The 17,688-nt window shown below is 44.9% G+C and overlaps 1 long non-coding RNA gene across 1 annotated transcript in view; it reads right to left on the bottom strand.

Annotated features, from left to right (window-relative positions):
* Nucleotides 1-16,624, bottom strand: part of LOC135899535 (uncharacterized) — a 40,069-nt gene extending 23,445 nt beyond the window's left edge. Inside the window, exon 1 of the long non-coding RNA XR_010563641.2 lies at nucleotides 16,134-16,624. This is a non-coding gene — a long non-coding RNA (uncharacterized lncRNA). The remainder of the gene's footprint in view (nucleotides 1-16,133) is intronic.
* Between the last annotated feature and the right edge of the window lie 1,064 nt (nucleotides 16,625-17,688).

A 17,688-nucleotide genomic window follows, 5' to 3' on the forward strand; every position in this document is an offset into this window, starting at 1 on the left:
TTGTATACGTTTTGTTTTGAGCTGGTTATTCAACTTCAATATGAGTAATATACTATATATGTAGTACGGGTGAAGCAAGGAGAAGACTCCACTTTACTAAACGTTTACCTGTGAAGCCTTCTCCATGCTTTAGGCCAAGCAACGTTCGAACCAAGTCGAGTAGCCCATATACCGGCATTCTCATCATGGCACATAAACGTGCTCGCACAGGCTGTTGGGCCATATTTCCCTCTTGGTTGTACTGTAGGAAACTCTCGCTATATTTTGTTCACCGAACCCAGCCTCTTTGTCAGCGGGATCACTTCAGTAAAGTTTAAGAGACTCCCGCAGCTTCCACGGGAACACCACGGGAACACCACGTGACGTGTGCTACTGTCAGTGTTTTGTGTGCTACTATCAGTGTTTTGTGTGCTATGGTCAGCGTTTCGTCACCGCTTTTAGCAGCTCCGGCAATTACACAGCTGGCGACTCGGAAGGTGCCGAGTGTTTTCCACGAGCGTCAACGACGAGTAAACAGTACGCAAGCGGAAGGAATACAGGCGAGAGAGAGAGAGAGAAAGAGAGAAGGAAAGGAGGCGTAAGGTTGGTAATGACACTTTGTCCGAATGTAAAGAAAACAGTACACTTGGTGCTTACGAAAAGTGCCCTTACATGCAAGCTTTCCGAGACCAAGAGCAGTGCCGGAATTTTTTACTCGCTGCGGTCGCTTAGTGTCCAAGTCGCTGAGCTGTAGAGCACGAGGTCGCGAGATCAAATTCCGGCCGTGGAAAACCTCGAATTTAATTAAATTAGTTATTGCCCGATGAACACATCTCGTCGAGTGGGATGTGTTCTTGTTAGCTTGTGCGCGCGTCACACCATGCTTGTTCAGTATCCCTATATTTACAAGTTGGTACGGTCGATAAAACTGCTAACCTTACTTCGTATATAGCTGTCCACTAATTTTCTATCGCAATCGATGCTTAGCACTTCGGACGAAATTGCGACTTTGTTCTGTGGTGGTGTACATATTGAGAGAAAGGAACAGCTTTTGTGGTTTTGTGGAGTATTGGAGCAATGACTATCATTTATTGCATACTCAACCTTGTTCAGTGACCTAACTAAAGGAATCCCAGAAGATAACGAAATACAAAAATAAAATAAAGGAAAATATTGGACATAAAAATGGATATACTGAACTGCCTAACTAAATATTATAAACGTGCACCCTATAATAATAATTGTGCATCACTCATCATGTCTTGTTGCAGTATTGCAGAAGGTACAGTTGTTTTTTTGGTCACGTGATCAGATTGTGCCGTATCACAATGCAAAAGGAACAGTGTTTTTGTGGTACTTGGACTCTATTCTATTCTTGAACATTAAGGCTCGTCATTTGTTCAGAGACCAAAGGTTGAATTTCCGTATAGGCCATATATGCGTACTCTCGTTTGATAACAACGAATAATCATTAGATACTCTCGTAACTTGCGTGCCGTTTCATGTCGGGTGGAATTCATTTTCACGTGCGTACGTGTCACATCTCGTTGAGACAGCAATTTTTCACTGCGCATACTGCTGTAGACAATAAATAGACAAACGCAGGTGCCGCTGTGCTTCACTAAAATTCGCATTCATAATTCTACCTGTTTTCAGCGCAGAAAAGTTTTCAGGCCGTGCAGAGATGTTGATTATATATGTTCTGTTATCCGTTGGTTCAAAAAGCACGCATGAAGAAGTGAAAACGAAATTCAGACAGTATAGCGAAATAATAGTAGAAAAGTAAGAGTACTTCAGAGAAGATTAACACTTCACAAGCAGGAAAAACAGAGAAAAGAAGATAAAAAACGCACGGTTGTAATTTTGAGAGCAGATACCATTAGAAAATGAATGTGCACGTCAATCGTTGTATTTTCATTTATTTTATTCAACTCTGACTTGGCGTAGTTTGCATGCGCAAAAGAAGATGAAAAAAAAAAACGCTTACGATATTGTTCGCTCGGGTAAGTGTGACACTACTGTGTTGTGATATTTCTCAATTCATAAGCAATGCGTACAGCTGCATACTGCGCACCGGCACTGGACTTCCTTAACGGAAACTTGCGACCGACGGAATGTACCCGTTTGAGAATATGTTACTTCAGGCTTTGTATGATTTTCCATTCGCTGGTAAATAGACTGCTCATAGCTTTCATGCATTTGACGCAAAAACTGTGGAGCTTTAAAAGGCTGCTAGAGAAAGGTACCCTTATGACATAGTTGACACGTCACTGCAGTGAAGATAGAGAACTGACAAGGGAAAGGCAGGGAGACCTGCCAGGTCGGCACAGGTTGGCTACCCTGTTCTTCGAAAACGGAAAAGGAGATTGAAAATGAGACATTCGAAAAAAGCACTGAGACAGTGAAGTCTAGCGGAGACCATGCTTCTACAGCCACGTTACGTTAAACTACGTTATAGAGCAGCTTATCGGACTAGTAGCATGTGGAAAGCAAAGCGGCATGTTTCACAATGTGAGTAAGCATATGGGCTTTCAATGAAGATGCGTATTAAGCGCCCTGAGGTTAAAACCACCGTATTGCTGAGCTTACCATTTATTATTATTATTTGTTGTAAAATATCAAAGGTGCCTAACGTCGCCATCGTTTGAGTTTTTTTGCAGCCACTCCTCTAGGAAGGGACGAACTGTGCACCGTAATTTCTGCATTAGGTTCAGATCTCTTTTCCGAGAGAGGTGATTTAGCTATCATCAGTTGCAGAAGTTAATATAAATAACTCCTGGCGGGGCGCTTCATTAGATGTCAGACTTCCACAACTTGGCCAACTCAAAGCCAAATCACTGTAAAAGCAAAATGCCATGTCGCCACGACGAGGAATAAGTCGGAACGACATCCGTGGGCTCACGCCTATGATATGCATAGTTCTCAATTCACTAGCAATTCTTAACAGCACTTGCTACCACAAAGCGAACTATTCCTACCAAAATTATTAGATCTCGGTTTTGCAATATTATTCGGAAGTATGCCAGCCAAGCCGACTCATCATGATTGACAAGGTCTACCTCCCAGCCAACTCGCATTTCCATATTCAAATACAAGTAAACGCAGAAATGCTCCAGGTAGACAACCACGGAAGCGATTTGAATAAAATTTGTTGCACGTAACAGAAACAGCTTATTTCTACCAGCTGTAGAAAGAAGAACCTATATCTAGGATTATATATATGTCTCGAACAGTTTCTGATAAATGGTAAGATAAACATGAAACACAAGATAACTATGCCTATTAAAGAGACATCAAGGCTTATAGAACCAACGTCAGAAGCAAGGCCAGCTGCCAATCGGAGCATGTCCCACTCGCCTGTCATTTGGCGTCCACTGTCGCCACGTGCGGGCTTCTTTCTGCTTAAAATGTCTCCCACTGTCCGTTCCCGACTGCGATATTGATGTGCGTGCGTTCATCATGGCAACGTTTTGCGTGCTTGACTGCACCAGTGGTTGCAGGACGTATGAAATACCATCACCACTTCTTTTTGGGTTCCGTACGATCCAGACGTTCATGTGGAGTGGTATCGCGTGGTTTCTCGCCTTGGTAGGAAACTTCCAATATTTTTGAAAGGGTGACGTCCTAAATACGTAGTTCCACATGATAGATCGCAAAAAGGTGGAAATAGGCAGAGGAGACAGGAGTGACGTTAAAGGATGCGTCCCTAAGGTATTTCCAACTTGCCTAGTCACCTTTCCGAGCCACCTTGAATGAAGAGGAATTGGCCAGATATAAATGGGGCACTTCTAAAGACATCGTCCGCAATGGTCGTCATGGTCATACATGGTTATCGTCGTCGTCATGGTCATAAGCAAAGTGTGCGAAGAATGCGGCTCAAATTTGTAAATGCATTCAATCCCTTCGATAAGTAGTATTCCATATGTCTGAAATTCCAAAGGACTGAGGTTTCCTTGCGCAGCTTATTCTGGGGAAAGTTGTTGAAGTAGATAATACTAGAGGCTTGGTGCCTCTTCTTAATTTTGTGCTTAGGGAGGAAAAATAAGCGCCGTATCAGTAGTAAGTATGTGCATTGGGTCAGACATTAAATAAACTGCGATATACGTACATCCTTGAACTCTCGTGAGATTAATACAATTGCGAAAAGTTTCATCAATTTACTACATACGTCTGATTCGACAGCAGCTCAAATATAAACACATAGGTGGAAAATAAGATATACTCTGTTTGTCCTCGCATTAAGAAGCAGCGACGCATGCAGGATAGATGCAGTGTGTAAGACTGCATTCTATATGGATTGATTTCTGCGCATTTCTAGATACATTTCAGGTTAATATCGGTTCCCGATACATTGCGCCAGTTCATTGATGGTCCAAATATTGACGGCCATTCTTTATCTGTTTTAGAATACTTGTTTAAAAACTTGACTATGCATCATCGATCCATCTGGGGCCCATATATTAACACGCTGGTTCTTAACCTCGAAGACATTCAAAATCGCACTGCTCCCTTCATCTTATGAAACAATTTTCGCACTGCTAATGTTAGTCGAGTAAAAGCAAATCTTTACCTGTCTACCATCTATCGCGCCGCACAAGCTCACGTCTTTGTTTTTATCATAAAATTTACGACTTTAACCCAAGCCTCTGTGATTGTCTCGTTTTTCTTCCACAGTACATATCATTTCGCAATGACCATCAATTCAAGGCCGACGTACCCAACGCTCACACCAACATAAAATTTAATATCTTCGTTACAAAATCTAGCAGTGACTGGAACCACCTTCAAGCCTCCATCGCCTTCTTAAGCGCTCTTGGTGCCTTTAAAACTACTGTTTCTGATTATGTTGTGTAAGGTTGTTTCGTACGTTTGTAGCATGTATTATGTACACTTGGCTGTTCGTTTGTGTGTTTGTGTGCTTTGGTAGCCGCACTATTCTCTCTAATGCTGCGGCCTTACGCGTAAATAAATGAAATTAAATTGTGAAAAATCCCCGAGACTGCAAACAACTACATTGAGAGCAGCGATGCACGCGGAAACAAAAGTTGTTGCCGATTTACTTACTCAGTAACTTGCGCTACAATCTAGAGCATGTAAACGATGTTATTGGAGTAAACTACAGAGTCTGTGAGAGTTCCACGCAGAAGCTTCTTGTTAAAATGTTAGGACTTTGAAATCAGATATCGTCATTTACGGTACTCGCTGCGGAAAGTCATCGCTTTAGTTACGCCTCCTTGCCACGACGTGTAGCTAAATCGCTAAACATTTCTCAAGATTATGTTGCGACTGTAGCGCAGTGAAAAATCTCTATAACATGACAGTCCGCAAAATAAACAATACCATATTTTCTCAAAGGCTGCTTGCAACAGAGCTGACGCTGCCAGTGTCGCTCATTTTGCGTCACCTGCTAACCGAATTCCTGCAGCATAACAAGCGTCTTTTAGTCGGAAGTCTTCCATTGCCTGCATGAGAGTTGAAGTGGAGGTGGCCAGTTGAGCAACTGAGCTTGATATACACTGCCACAGGAATTGCTCTCCTTTAAACAGCATACCGCACCCAAAAGGGACAAATGTGATATATAAATGTGCAGTTCACCTGAAATTGTAACTTGTTCCCGCGAGTATTCCAGAGGTCGCACTCACAAGTTAGTGTTATAATTATGAATGGCCTATATTACATCAACTTTGACCGCTTCAGACGTCTCAATAAATAAATTTACAGAGGTAATAGGTTTTCTTTTTTTATTGCTGAGCGAGAGTTGGAAACTTGATTTATCAGTTTTATCTATTTTGTTTTAATTTTGGAATTTCGATGTATTGTTCAAACAAAATAGATAACGTAAACAAATTATCCACTTGTTGGCATCAGCAGAGTTTAATGTTTGCATTTAAAAATGTCAAATATGTCTTTATAATTTGCGTGGCAGTTACAGGAAAAAGAAATATCTAATGCCAGGTATCTAGATAGGAGCCCCCGGAGTAGCGCTTCTTGTTAACCTTAATACGAATTGGGAACCGTGGGTCGAGGAATGCATGAAAGATATTAAATGCGTCACGACAGATGCTTTCTTTTTGTATTATTTATAGCACATATGGACACTTTATATTTTCTTAAGTTAGTGAAATTTCTGGCTCACATGCTTCCAGCATCATTCATCTACCTGGCAGAGACTGCTGTCGCTATCTCTTCCTCATTTTAAGCATTTTATCGGGCACTCCAATGGAGCTTGCCTCCTTACAAAAACAGCCATTGCGGCCAAAAACAGCATTGCGGCCAACCGTCGTTTCCTTTCGATCTCCATCTTCATTCAGAGTAAAAAACACGGATGACAGTCTTTATTACGCCGATGGCGACATCTAGAGTGAGCAGAAACAAGCAAACAGTTGGTAACTTACAGCCAATGAAATCTGCTCGGGCCGCCGCAACATCTTGGAGGCCATGCTCAGCCAATACAGCCACTCTAAGCCTAAACGCCGAGAATCTGTGTATGTCTTTTGGAAACGGTGCCCGCTCATCACGAATACTTTGCTGTCGAAGCTTCTAGACACAAATTTAAACCAAATAAAAGCCTCAGTTTGAAAGTTGCGGGTGATACCGTGGATGACGACGACTTGACAGGTTCGAGGCGGACGGCAGTTGCTTCGGGCGGTGCTGCCATCTTTATTTTTCCGGCGCCGTCGTTAGCCCACTCCGTCCGTCGTCTGGGCCGCTATTTTCTAGCGATGCCTTATGCCTTATTCTATGCTATTCTTATCATCCACCACACATGGCCGCCTGATCCTTGATCCACATTGATAATGTGGGCAGACGGTCGCTCTGACCACTGGCCAAGCGCGAAAAGCCTCAAAAGGAATAGAATCGGAAAAGGCATCGCTACAAAATACCGGCCCTGGATGCGCTTCGCATCCGGACGGGTGGCGGAATAAGCGTCCGCGAAACAGATTTTCGCGAAGCAGTCCGTCATGTGGATCCACTATAGCCACTAAGCAATCACAGCTGGTAATGACATTGTAGTAGAATGGTCTGAGTGCTGCAAGTTCTCAGAATAACTTACAGCCTTTGGAAATGCTCAATAAGTTGATCTCAATTGTATAGGCTGATTGTTTGCAGCGGCAGCTGAGTAGTCGATAACTATTTGGGGGCTGTTTGCATGAACGGACTGCGAAGCTACATCACAGTTCCTTTGGTAAAAAATAGAAGTTGTCAAATCACTTGAGCAATATGTATATTAAAGCGAAAGCTTTAATTGCCGCGAACTTGCGCTTTCGCAGTGGCGGTGCTCCGACGAGGCACATGACGTCAAAAAGCGCGCCCCACCACGGATATTTCTCTCTCTCTCTCGCTCCCTAGTCACTACTGCGCATGCGCCATAGTAGCACCGAGCTACAGGTGTTCCGCCACTGCGCAGCGCCGCGCCTTTCATCCGCCACCATTTGGTATGACGTCACATCGGGTTCCTCGTCGTTGCGCACGGCTCCGCTCGCTTCGCCAGCTGCGTCGCATGCCTGATAACATGACGGAAGATTCAAAAGGAGAGCTCGCGTGCGCCGCAACCAGTTGAGGCGGCAGTATGGACGGCGACAATTCTTATAAACAGGAGGAGGCCTGGAATTGACATCGGAACGAGATGAAGAGGAAACGAATTGCCCAGGGAACAGACGAACAGCGCGCCGAACGACTGGCTAAATGCCGCAACATAGCTACACCACCAGACTAACCTGGACTTTCAATCAAGATTAACCAAGGCTAACCGTGCTATGCCTTAGCTTTCGCTACGTTATTAAGGATGGCGTGCCACACATGTGAGTAATTTGTTATCACCTTTAACGGCTTGTGCCTGCCGTGGCTAAGAATAGAATTAAGCTTCAAGCCTGCTGAGCAGAAGCATGACATATCTAAGCAAGAGAGATAATTTTTAACCACGGTGGGGGTCTGGAGAATAAGCAGCTAAATTTCCTCAGGGCATGCGAAGGTGACTACAAGTAAGTAAACTTTTGTGCTGCGCGAATAACTTGATGTACGCCCCTTACTCTGTTTTACTGCTTTGCTCTGGGCATTCTGTGATTGAGTGAGCGGCAGGTATAATAGCTTCTTCTGAGCGAACATCATTTGCAGGCTCATGAATAAATTTTACTTCCATTCATTCACCGCTACGTTCCTCTGTTGCGGTACCGACTGCGTGCCATTATGACTTGATTAATGAAGCGTTCCTGCGAAATATCATGCTTAAAATTTCAAACCAAAGCGAGCCCTGCGAAGTATCAAAACGGTCGAGCGTAAGCGCAGTCGTGTCTTCCAGCCGGCCCAGCTCGGCAGACTAAATAAGCAAACGGTTCGTCGGTGTTTACAGAGCTCTGAACCTAGAAACATGTTTACGTAACGCATCGTTTACATCGTACGTCAGCTGTTACGCATTCCTTTTTCAAACGCGTCTGCGAGCCCCTGGATTCCTGCGCGGTTGCTAATATTGCCGAACTTCTCGGGCTGTCGGAAATAATGCGTACAACAGCCCACCTTCCGCGTTTGTGTTTGTGAGACCAGGAGCTCAGCGAAAGCAAATTTCTCTTACGTTTACGGCAGGCAGACCCACGCGGCTTCTTTATTATATCTTTTTTGCCCCCTTACCAAAACCCTAAGCTGTTGAAGAGAAGTTCGAAGTGTTTGTCGACTGAAGGCGGCTACTCTGCCTAGCTCGTTTCATTTGCCACGCTCGCTGGTGGAGCCGATTCTTGTTGCAGCGCCTCCTCTGGCCTCCTATGGAGGGACAAGTGTTCTTAGCGCCAGAACAGTAGTTGGTAGTTTATGAAACCGTTATGTCACCCACTTTCCTTTCACCTTTCCTATTCTAGTCATCCTGCGCATGATAGCTTGGTGCTATACAAGAAAATAAAGTTTCTGAGGTTCGGTCTTTCCTATGTACTCTTTGGTACCACTTTCGTTGCAACATGTCCACTCTGCTTTAGTACTAGAGTAATAATAACGAGAACTCGCTCTGTCGACAAAGAAAGTTCAGATGTGTCGACATACACCTGTTAACAGACACTTGAGATTACACAAGGAGGTTAGAATCCGTATTTTGGGCCCATTTTATGAGCCGGGCCCCATTTGCAGACACAACATTTTCTGTCTGTGCCATCCTTGCCACGTGTCGTGCAAACTGAGAGGCAATAGAGGAAGGACACTATGCCCGGTTTGATTCCCGAGTAATAGACAGCACTGTGACTTTGATAAGCTTATAAATTGTTTGGACAAGCGCGCTGCTTCAGACAACTCTGAGCTGCGCTGCAATTACAGTTGCCAATGCCCGAGGTACTTGCCAAACTTGTCAGCAGATGGATTATTATCCGTGTGAACTGCGCAGGCGACAATTTCAGTCATGAAATACTACAGTTAACGAAAAAAACGTCATTGCCTTTGGGGGAAAGAATTCCACATGTGCTACGATAGACTTTTAAGTGCAGGATACCAGGCCCCGATAACATAATGGCTTCAATGTTTGCACCCCTTGCGCCTCTCTTTTCTTAGGCTTTGTGAAGTAGTGTTCTTAACTGACACCTATTTATTTTTCGTTGGCTAGTAATTTATGCAATGTGATACGTCTAAGCAGGAACTACTTCCGCGCAGTTTTATGATCAAATACTGAAAAACGTTTATGAAAGTCAAGGTCGTTCCAATCTTATAAAATATCGTTTTCAAATGCCAGCTTGGGTGTGTAGCGGCTCAGTATCACTGATGGGCATATTGAAAGTATTCATAGGCAGAAGAAGGGGTGGTTCCTAGTTTTAAGCAAGGTAAGCTCCTTGCGAGGCGTGTCACTTCACCGTCGACGAAATAACCGAGCATTCTTCAGCAGAAAAAAAATAGGCCTGCCAGCATCCGCAAGCGACGGTTATAATATAAAATGCGCTTGGGCCGTATTATAAAAACGCCCAATAACATTAATAAAACACAGTAAATAAACATGCGTAATCACTAGGCTATACCATCATAAACATCTCAACGGAACGTTATATTAGGCATGCAGCATGGAATCCACAAGATTTCTTAAAAAGCTCGGAACTGCATTCTTTGTGGTTGCCAATTGTGCCAACTGTGATAAGGAGCGCAGTGACGGTGAAATACACTCGGACAATAGGTACATACAAAGGAAAGCGAGCTATTTTTAGTTCTCTGTTAACCCGCATCGTTAATCTTTTTAATGGCAAATTGAATTACTGCATATCGATTTTTTTAATCTTTCGTGAGGACTGTGCTTAACACATTTTAACAACTGGCTATCCCTTGAATTCCTATCACCGAGTGTGATCGCAAGTGCGGAGGCTTTATTTTCTGGAAGCGTCTGTCACCTTGGGAGCGGCCCGCAGCGCGCTGAGTCGCGTACCTCAGGACCTTATTAAAGTTTTTCATCCATCCATCCATCCATGTCACCTTCAAACCACCTCTAAACTGGAGATCAAAGAGGTCTATCATGGCTTGAAGGCTTCTCTACTTCGGATTTTTTCGCCCTTCGGTATTCTTGAAACGGAACACTTTTCGGGGCTCTGCTATGTTTGCTCACATGCCATTTCGAGTCAGTCTCATAATGCTTAGAAATGGCGTCTTGGAAGCAACATTTATTTACTTTTCTACTCGCGAGCAGATAAGGACGGTGCGACAAACCGTGCACTCATGAAGAATGCCGCAAGGAGTTGCAAACGTTAAGAGGTTTTAGGCGGAAAAGCTGGAGTGCTTCAGTTCAGTTGCTTATATTTCTGCGTAAATTTTTTTTTGTTCAAACATTTTTGGGATACGATTGAGAATCTGCCCCGAAGGAAATCGCGGCATGTATACACACTTTCCTTCCCTCACCTGTGAAGTACGTGAGAAACTTGCAAGTCGCGGGAGTGCTTTCAGTCGATAAAAGCATCTGGAGGATGGTGTGTTGCGAGCTCTTTGAAGCACTAGAAATGCGAATAAAAATGGAGTGAAGCTACGAATACGCATCACTTGGATGCTTTCTTCTTTCTGCATGTCGGCAAGGAATATCGGAAACAGGTAAAGAATTTAGGTATTTGCAGTGCATACGAAAAACTCTAGACAAACCACACCAAAAAGTCTTGTTTGATTAACCTTTATGCCTTTCCTCCTCTCCTTCCATCTCTCTCTCAACACGTGCACTCAAGAAACGCATTTTGTGGCGTGAAACATTTTTCAATTTGGCAAGCATGGGAGGTCGCTTGCTAAATTCGCATGTACCGAAAACTTGTAACACTAATATTGCTTGTATATTTTGCAACAGTATTACTCACGCTCCTTAATTTGACGTCGTTGAGTAGGAGAAGGAAGGCATTATGTGTCACGTGAGCAGATAACACGATTGCCGTATTGTCGTACTTCGCAAGACGCAATTGGTTCTAAATTTAACCTTGCGCATGTCGTTCAGAGAGGTGTAACCCGGCCGTACATTATTCATTCCGAGCGGGAGTGGTCACGTGTGAGAGCTCATTCGGTCATAGTAGGCATAATCCATGAAACTCAAACCTCCACTCATCAGGAGTCTTAAGGCTTGCAAGTGCGCAGTTTGTTGTGTTAAATCCCATGCTTTCTTGGCCATGGCCCCCCTGAATTCTGCACGTAGGGTCCAGAAATGGCCTGAAAGGAATCAGTGAGCGGGACAGAAGGATACCCAAGCCCTTTAACCATGGTTGAACGTGTTCGTCTCTATAGGGAGCGCAAACGCAGGAGAGCGAATCATCTACCCGTGCGGCTGGCTCGAGCGGAGCAGGAGAGCCTCGGGCGCCACCAGTATATAGGGGGTCATCTGCTTACCTTAGTGCCCCCGAATATCTTCGCAAAGCAAACGCGCTTACTCCGAATAGGAAGTGTTATTGATTGTAAAATAGGTTCATGACGCCCGTACTAACTGCACCGTCAGTCAAGTATGTAGACTAGCCGCCGTGGTGTCTTACCGGCTGTGGTGTGGCGCTGCTAAGCGCAAGGTCGTGGGCTTGAATCTCGGCCGCTGCGGCCGCATTCCCATGGGGGCGCACGGCAAGAACGGCCGTCTCCCATGAATTGGGGGCACGGTAAAGATACCCTGGTGGTCAAATCTATTCCATAGCCCCCCACTACGGCGTGCCTCATAATCACACCGTGTCTTTGGTACTTAAAGCCCCAGAATTAAATTCAAGCAAGTAAACTTTGTAATGCGTGAAATGTTGTAAATTATGTACTTGTAATTGTGCATTTGGTGATTTAGCGGCGTGACTATCACCTCGAAAATAGGCGAAGAAGATGGGGATGATGGGCTGAATAATCCTATAATGATGATATCATCAAACAGGATTCCGCTGTGGCGTCTTTTCGTTATCTTTATTCCTTTTGTGGTAGGGGAGACATCCTGAGTCATTAAGTAAGACCATAAAGAATGTTAGGCAAAATAAATAAATTGTTAGTCTCAACGCGCTTAAAGTTCAGTAAGGGATGCCATAGTAGACAATTATTTTGACCGACTGTTTTTTTTTTTTCAATTTGCACCAAAAGCACGATGCATTACATTTCTGCGCTCCGGTCCCATCGGAATGTGGCCATTGTGGCGAGGGCCGAACCCGCGACCTCAGAAACTCAACGCCACAGTCACTGAGCCACCGCGGTGGGTAGCGAAGGAAGTCAGAAAGTGCTATGCACAAATGACAGTAGGAATTAAGGTCAAGTCAAAGAACAGCAAAGAGAAAAAAAAAAGATTTTCTAGAACACGTAAAATGCCAAATCTCTCGGACTCGCAACAGTGGTGGCTCAATGGCTACGACGTTATATTGCTGTGTATAGTGTAAAATGTGTTCAACTGTCGTCTTTCAGGAATCGAAAAATACAAAAATGAAAACCGTAACGACACTGATCTCCCCATGCATAAAACCCCCTGCGCTACATGGGAACTGTGATGGCCGAATTTCGGAACCTCGGGTGCTATTCTAGACCGTCCAATTTGCCCATATTGTAGAATTTACAATCTTGCCAGCTGTTACTCACTCAGGAGGCTGCTACGACGTCTCTGACATCGCTCGAAATGCCGCCATTGCATAATTTGACAAAATGGTGGGATTTTCACAATGCACAGAACGGCAACCCTCGTCTCATGTAGCGCTTTCTGCGTCTTGCCATTCTTAGACACCTTATCAAAATTCTTGGCCTGACGTTTACGCATCTTCATCCTATGTAATGACCAGACTCACACCAATCCACGATACTGATGTAGACCACGAAACTGGTGATCGACCGCGGCAAGCCGGCGAGCGGTGATAAGGGACATCCGTACACTCTTAAACAAATGTGCACCCTTTGGGTCATATCTTGCCACGCAACAATAATCACCGTCTGTTTTGCTTGCGTTTCCTTTTTTTTTTTGAAGACGCTGCGCTTGCTCCTGGCGAGAATGCTCGGTCATGCTGATAACGCGCATACCGTTGGTGACTTGGAAGCACCGGGCTCGCAGCGTTAAAGAACGGAAATGCAAGACAGATTACTATTATTGTTGTGTGGCAAGTTACGGCCCAAAGGGTGTCATTTCGTTTAAGAGTGTATAGTCTGCGCCAACAGGCTATCTTTGCAATACCTTCCAGAGAGGCAAATCTGCTCTGCCCAGCCACGAACATGAACTTCCGTATAACCCCCTAACTTGATATGTTACAATGAAAAAAGTTCGACAGCTTGTTACACTCCTGTAACACACGAAGGCGAAAACCTGCTGTGCACGTGGCAATGCATTAAGTGATACGATCGGAGGGGCCATACTTTTCGCAAGACATAACGAGCCGCAGTGCGAAGTAAACGTATGGCGCTGTAGGTCGAGCTCCTCAACGACACATGCGAGCACTTAATGCACTACCTAAAGGTTCTTTCTTTCTTAGTCTTTTCGTTCTTTCCTTCGTTCTTTCGTTCCTCCTTTCGTTATTTCTTTCTTCCCTTCGTTCTTTTTTTTAGTTTCTTCATTCATAGTCATACATTTCATCTTTGCAGTCTTACGGGGGTATGAACAATTTCTGATGATATTTTTGGTTCACTGTACTAGATGTGGCTTTTTTCGGGTATGAGCCATTGCAACGAGCCACTTTGGGCTTCCGCCTTATAAATCTGCATCTACTTAACGATATTCACCCTCTGGGCACAATGTCACTCTGCCCCCGTTGACAGGAACCCTCTGTACCAGCCCTTATGGTGAAAATTAGGGTGGGAAAAGTTCTCGCAATGCAGACGCAAAAGGGGAAACATCATATGGAGATATACAGAGGAGCAGTGTCCCCGTTGCTAGGCAACAGGTGGATGGTCAGAGAACAGGCAAAGCGCGCCCTTCTGAAACGTACTGTAATGACCGCCTGCAGTCCAGCCGTTCCGTGTCGCTAGTTCAAACGCGCAAGTAAAGAATAAATAAACAGAAGAAGAAAGAAATGAACGTGATTTTTACCTTCTTTCGAAATAAATTTATTTAATTTAACAATTTGTCAACCTGAAAAATTAGGAACAGTCATGTGTGTTTTATATCACTTGAACACCATTCAATCACCCCGGAAGCCTCCAGGAGCACTCACTAAACCCGAAGGTAAACTGTGTTGTGCAGTGCGAAGCCAGACAGGGAAAACAGGAAAACACGAGGACAAGCGCTTACTGGCAAATGAGATTTTATTGTATAAAATGGAAAACCTACTAGCCCAAACCATCACCCTTCCGAAGCTAACCCTGGCTTTTCAAACACCTGGCAGGGCATGCCATTCCTCCCTTTGCGCCTACCTATTTGCTGTCACGTTTTCTTTTGGCCGCTTTATCGAGATCACACGTTTTGACCAAAAACCACAAGAATATCGCAAGTGTGTTTTCCTACCAATTTAATTGCTTTGAGTCTGCTGCGCACATTAAGTTTGCGTGATGGATCTCTAGCTAAGATTCATAGCTAGTGCAAGATATTCGAACTTACGTGACCAATCGAAGGTACTGGCACACACACCTATTGTGGTAAGTGTGCATACCATTCGTATATTGATTCATTGATTTGCATATAATGGGAGAAAGCGCACACTGTGCAATTTTGTTGCTTTGTTTTTCTATATTGACTCTTAAGGCACGCTTACGAAACTGTTTTATCGCAGGAACGCTCTTGACATCACCTAATATTATCATTCTTTCTTCATTTAACAATGAATTGCTTGCCGAAATAAGTCACCGAAATAAGTCAATTACAAAAATTTACTGATATAAGTCACACTCACGCATCAACAAACGGCAGTGAACTGCTGCAAGTATATTAGTGGCAAGCTCTATAATAACTTGAACTACCCGAGTTTTCCGAACGCACTCCACAGTAATCAAACTATAGACATAAACTCTTTGCATGGTAAGCTCACATTGTCCCTCAGCAGACTTCGAGTGCTTGCAGAGCAGGTCATGGTCTCTATGGTGCACACCAAGCGGCCAGACCAACCAGAGCAATCGTCAATACGACCTGCCCTCTTTGATGCATCTATTTATGCCAACTGGACTCCACCGAAGGGAGGCCACTCTGCTTTATCGCTTGTGGCTAGGGGTGGCCTTCACGAAATCTTACTCATTTCGCATTGGAATGGCCGACAACGCTCTCTGCAATGCCTGTCTTCGCGAGGAGACGACGGAACACATTCTGTGTGACTGTCCTGAATAGAATATTCAGCGACAGTCCCTTGTGTCCTTTCTAGCGCACCTTGACAATAGACCATTGTTAGTTGCAATTATTTCCACATATCGCCAACAGAAGACATCGCAGCTGAAGGCGACGAAGGGACTACTTCGGTTTATGAAAGAGAAGGACTTGGACAAGCGGCTGTGACAGTGATGTCACGTACCGCGCAAGAGAGACGGACTGTAACTGACGATGTGTGTGCTGTGTTATGTGCTCTCTCTCCTCCCCGTCTTTCATCCCCCCCTCCCGGTCGTATGTGCAGGGTAGCAAACCGGTTAAGCTAAACTGGTTAACCTCCCTGCCTTTCCTTCTCCACTTTTTCCTTCCTTCCTTTCTTGGAGAAATTTATACGTGCGCAAGGTAACTGCGTAGGATAAACGTTTGCTGTCGTGCAGAGTTCTTTAGGTCAGCTGTGAAAATGACGCAACAAACGAAACATTATTGCTAATGACTGAGTTTTCTCACTTACCTGTTGATGCTGCCCCACGCTGCTCCAGCATCGCACGGCTTCTTAGAGCTTCGGCGTGAACGTAGACTTCTTTCTTCACTGAATTGCAGCTCCATAATAAATGCTCCTGTGTACGGAATGTAGTTTTGAAAAGTTTGGTTGGAGTGCACGAGCGGACTACACACCCTAGGCCACCGTTCGATTGTCACGGCTTGAGAGCGTCCATCGGAGTTTGCGTGGACACACACATATGCTCGCTGCACCGGCTTTAAAGGCACTGATCTAGTCCGGCGTTTCCAGCGTGCCGCGTAGCACCCGGCGAAGTTGGATACATTACGTCGCGGCGACGCCAGGATCGTCGAAAATTTCTCTATTGCATAGTTCGGCGCGGGAACATGACCCACAGCACCACTGCGACCAGCTCTTGCAGCCGCGTATGCGCACAAGTGCGCCGTGACTGAGCGCTTTTGCGTTTGGCGAATGCGTAGCCTCGGCGCAATCTCTTCAGCGCCGCCGAACTGTAGGCCAGAATAGTGCCGGCTGGCGCGGTGCAATCTGGCATATAGCGGCTCCGGCGAGAGATAAGACATAGAGAAAGAAATTCAACAAGAGGGGACACTCTTCAAAAACTGGCAACAGGAAACACGTCACGCCTAGTTTCAACAACAACCGTTAGTTGACGCGGGCATCAGAAAAAAAGAATGTGAAATAAACTTCCAGACAACGTTCTTTTTTTTTATTCCTTCCCTCTAAAAGTGAAAAAGTTTTGCGTGTAAATGAACTTATACTTTGCAACTTTTTGTTGCGTTGCCTAGCAACAAGCTAGTGGCACGCCAGACGCGCGTGCATACGTCATGCGCCAGACAAGCCGCAGGAGTGAGCGAGGATGGTTGTACGTGCGAAGCTCGCGTGCTCGGCGACCCGTCTGTTTTGGATATATCCCATTTTATTGGGCTCCCGGCCTTCTCTATGCTTCTCTTGCGTGTGGTCTGCATTTCGACATGGCACCACTGCACTACTGGACTACGGCAAGGTGAGAAATTGTGTTTGACAGTGTGCGGCTCATTTTAATCACATTTAGGCTTAGTTCGAGTGGCGCAGTTCGCGAAAAACAGCACCACCGTCCTGGCGCAGTTAATTTGAGTTAATGCCTCGTCCTGGCAGATGTTTGCGACGCTTTCTATGAGCCCCAACATTACTGTAACTCATTTCGGTAGTTTTTGGGCACGCTTGCCGCGCCCGGCTTATTGACGCAGTAAGCGAAAACCGGCTCGGCCGTGTGACGCATTTGCGCGCGTACATGCGTGTACTACGTCGTAGCGCCTAAGACAGACAAGTTTTCGCACATTCTGTGGCCCCCAACATTATTGTAACTAACGTCGTTATATTTGGGGTAGTTTAGAAGCACGGTTGCCACGCCCGGCTTATTGACGCAGTTAGCGAAAAGCAGCGCGGCTGTGTGCCGCAATTAGTTTCGCGTGTACTGAATCTTACTGGTAGAAGTTCGTCACGCATTCTCTGACCCGAAAAAGTATTGTAATTTATTTGGTAACTTTTTGGGATACCTTGAGGCTTG

Source organism: Dermacentor albipictus, chromosome 4 (genome assembly GCF_038994185.2).
Source record: "Dermacentor albipictus isolate Rhodes 1998 colony chromosome 4, USDA_Dalb.pri_finalv2, whole genome shotgun sequence".
Lineage (NCBI taxonomy): Eukaryota > Metazoa > Arthropoda > Arachnida > Ixodida > Ixodidae > Dermacentor > Dermacentor albipictus.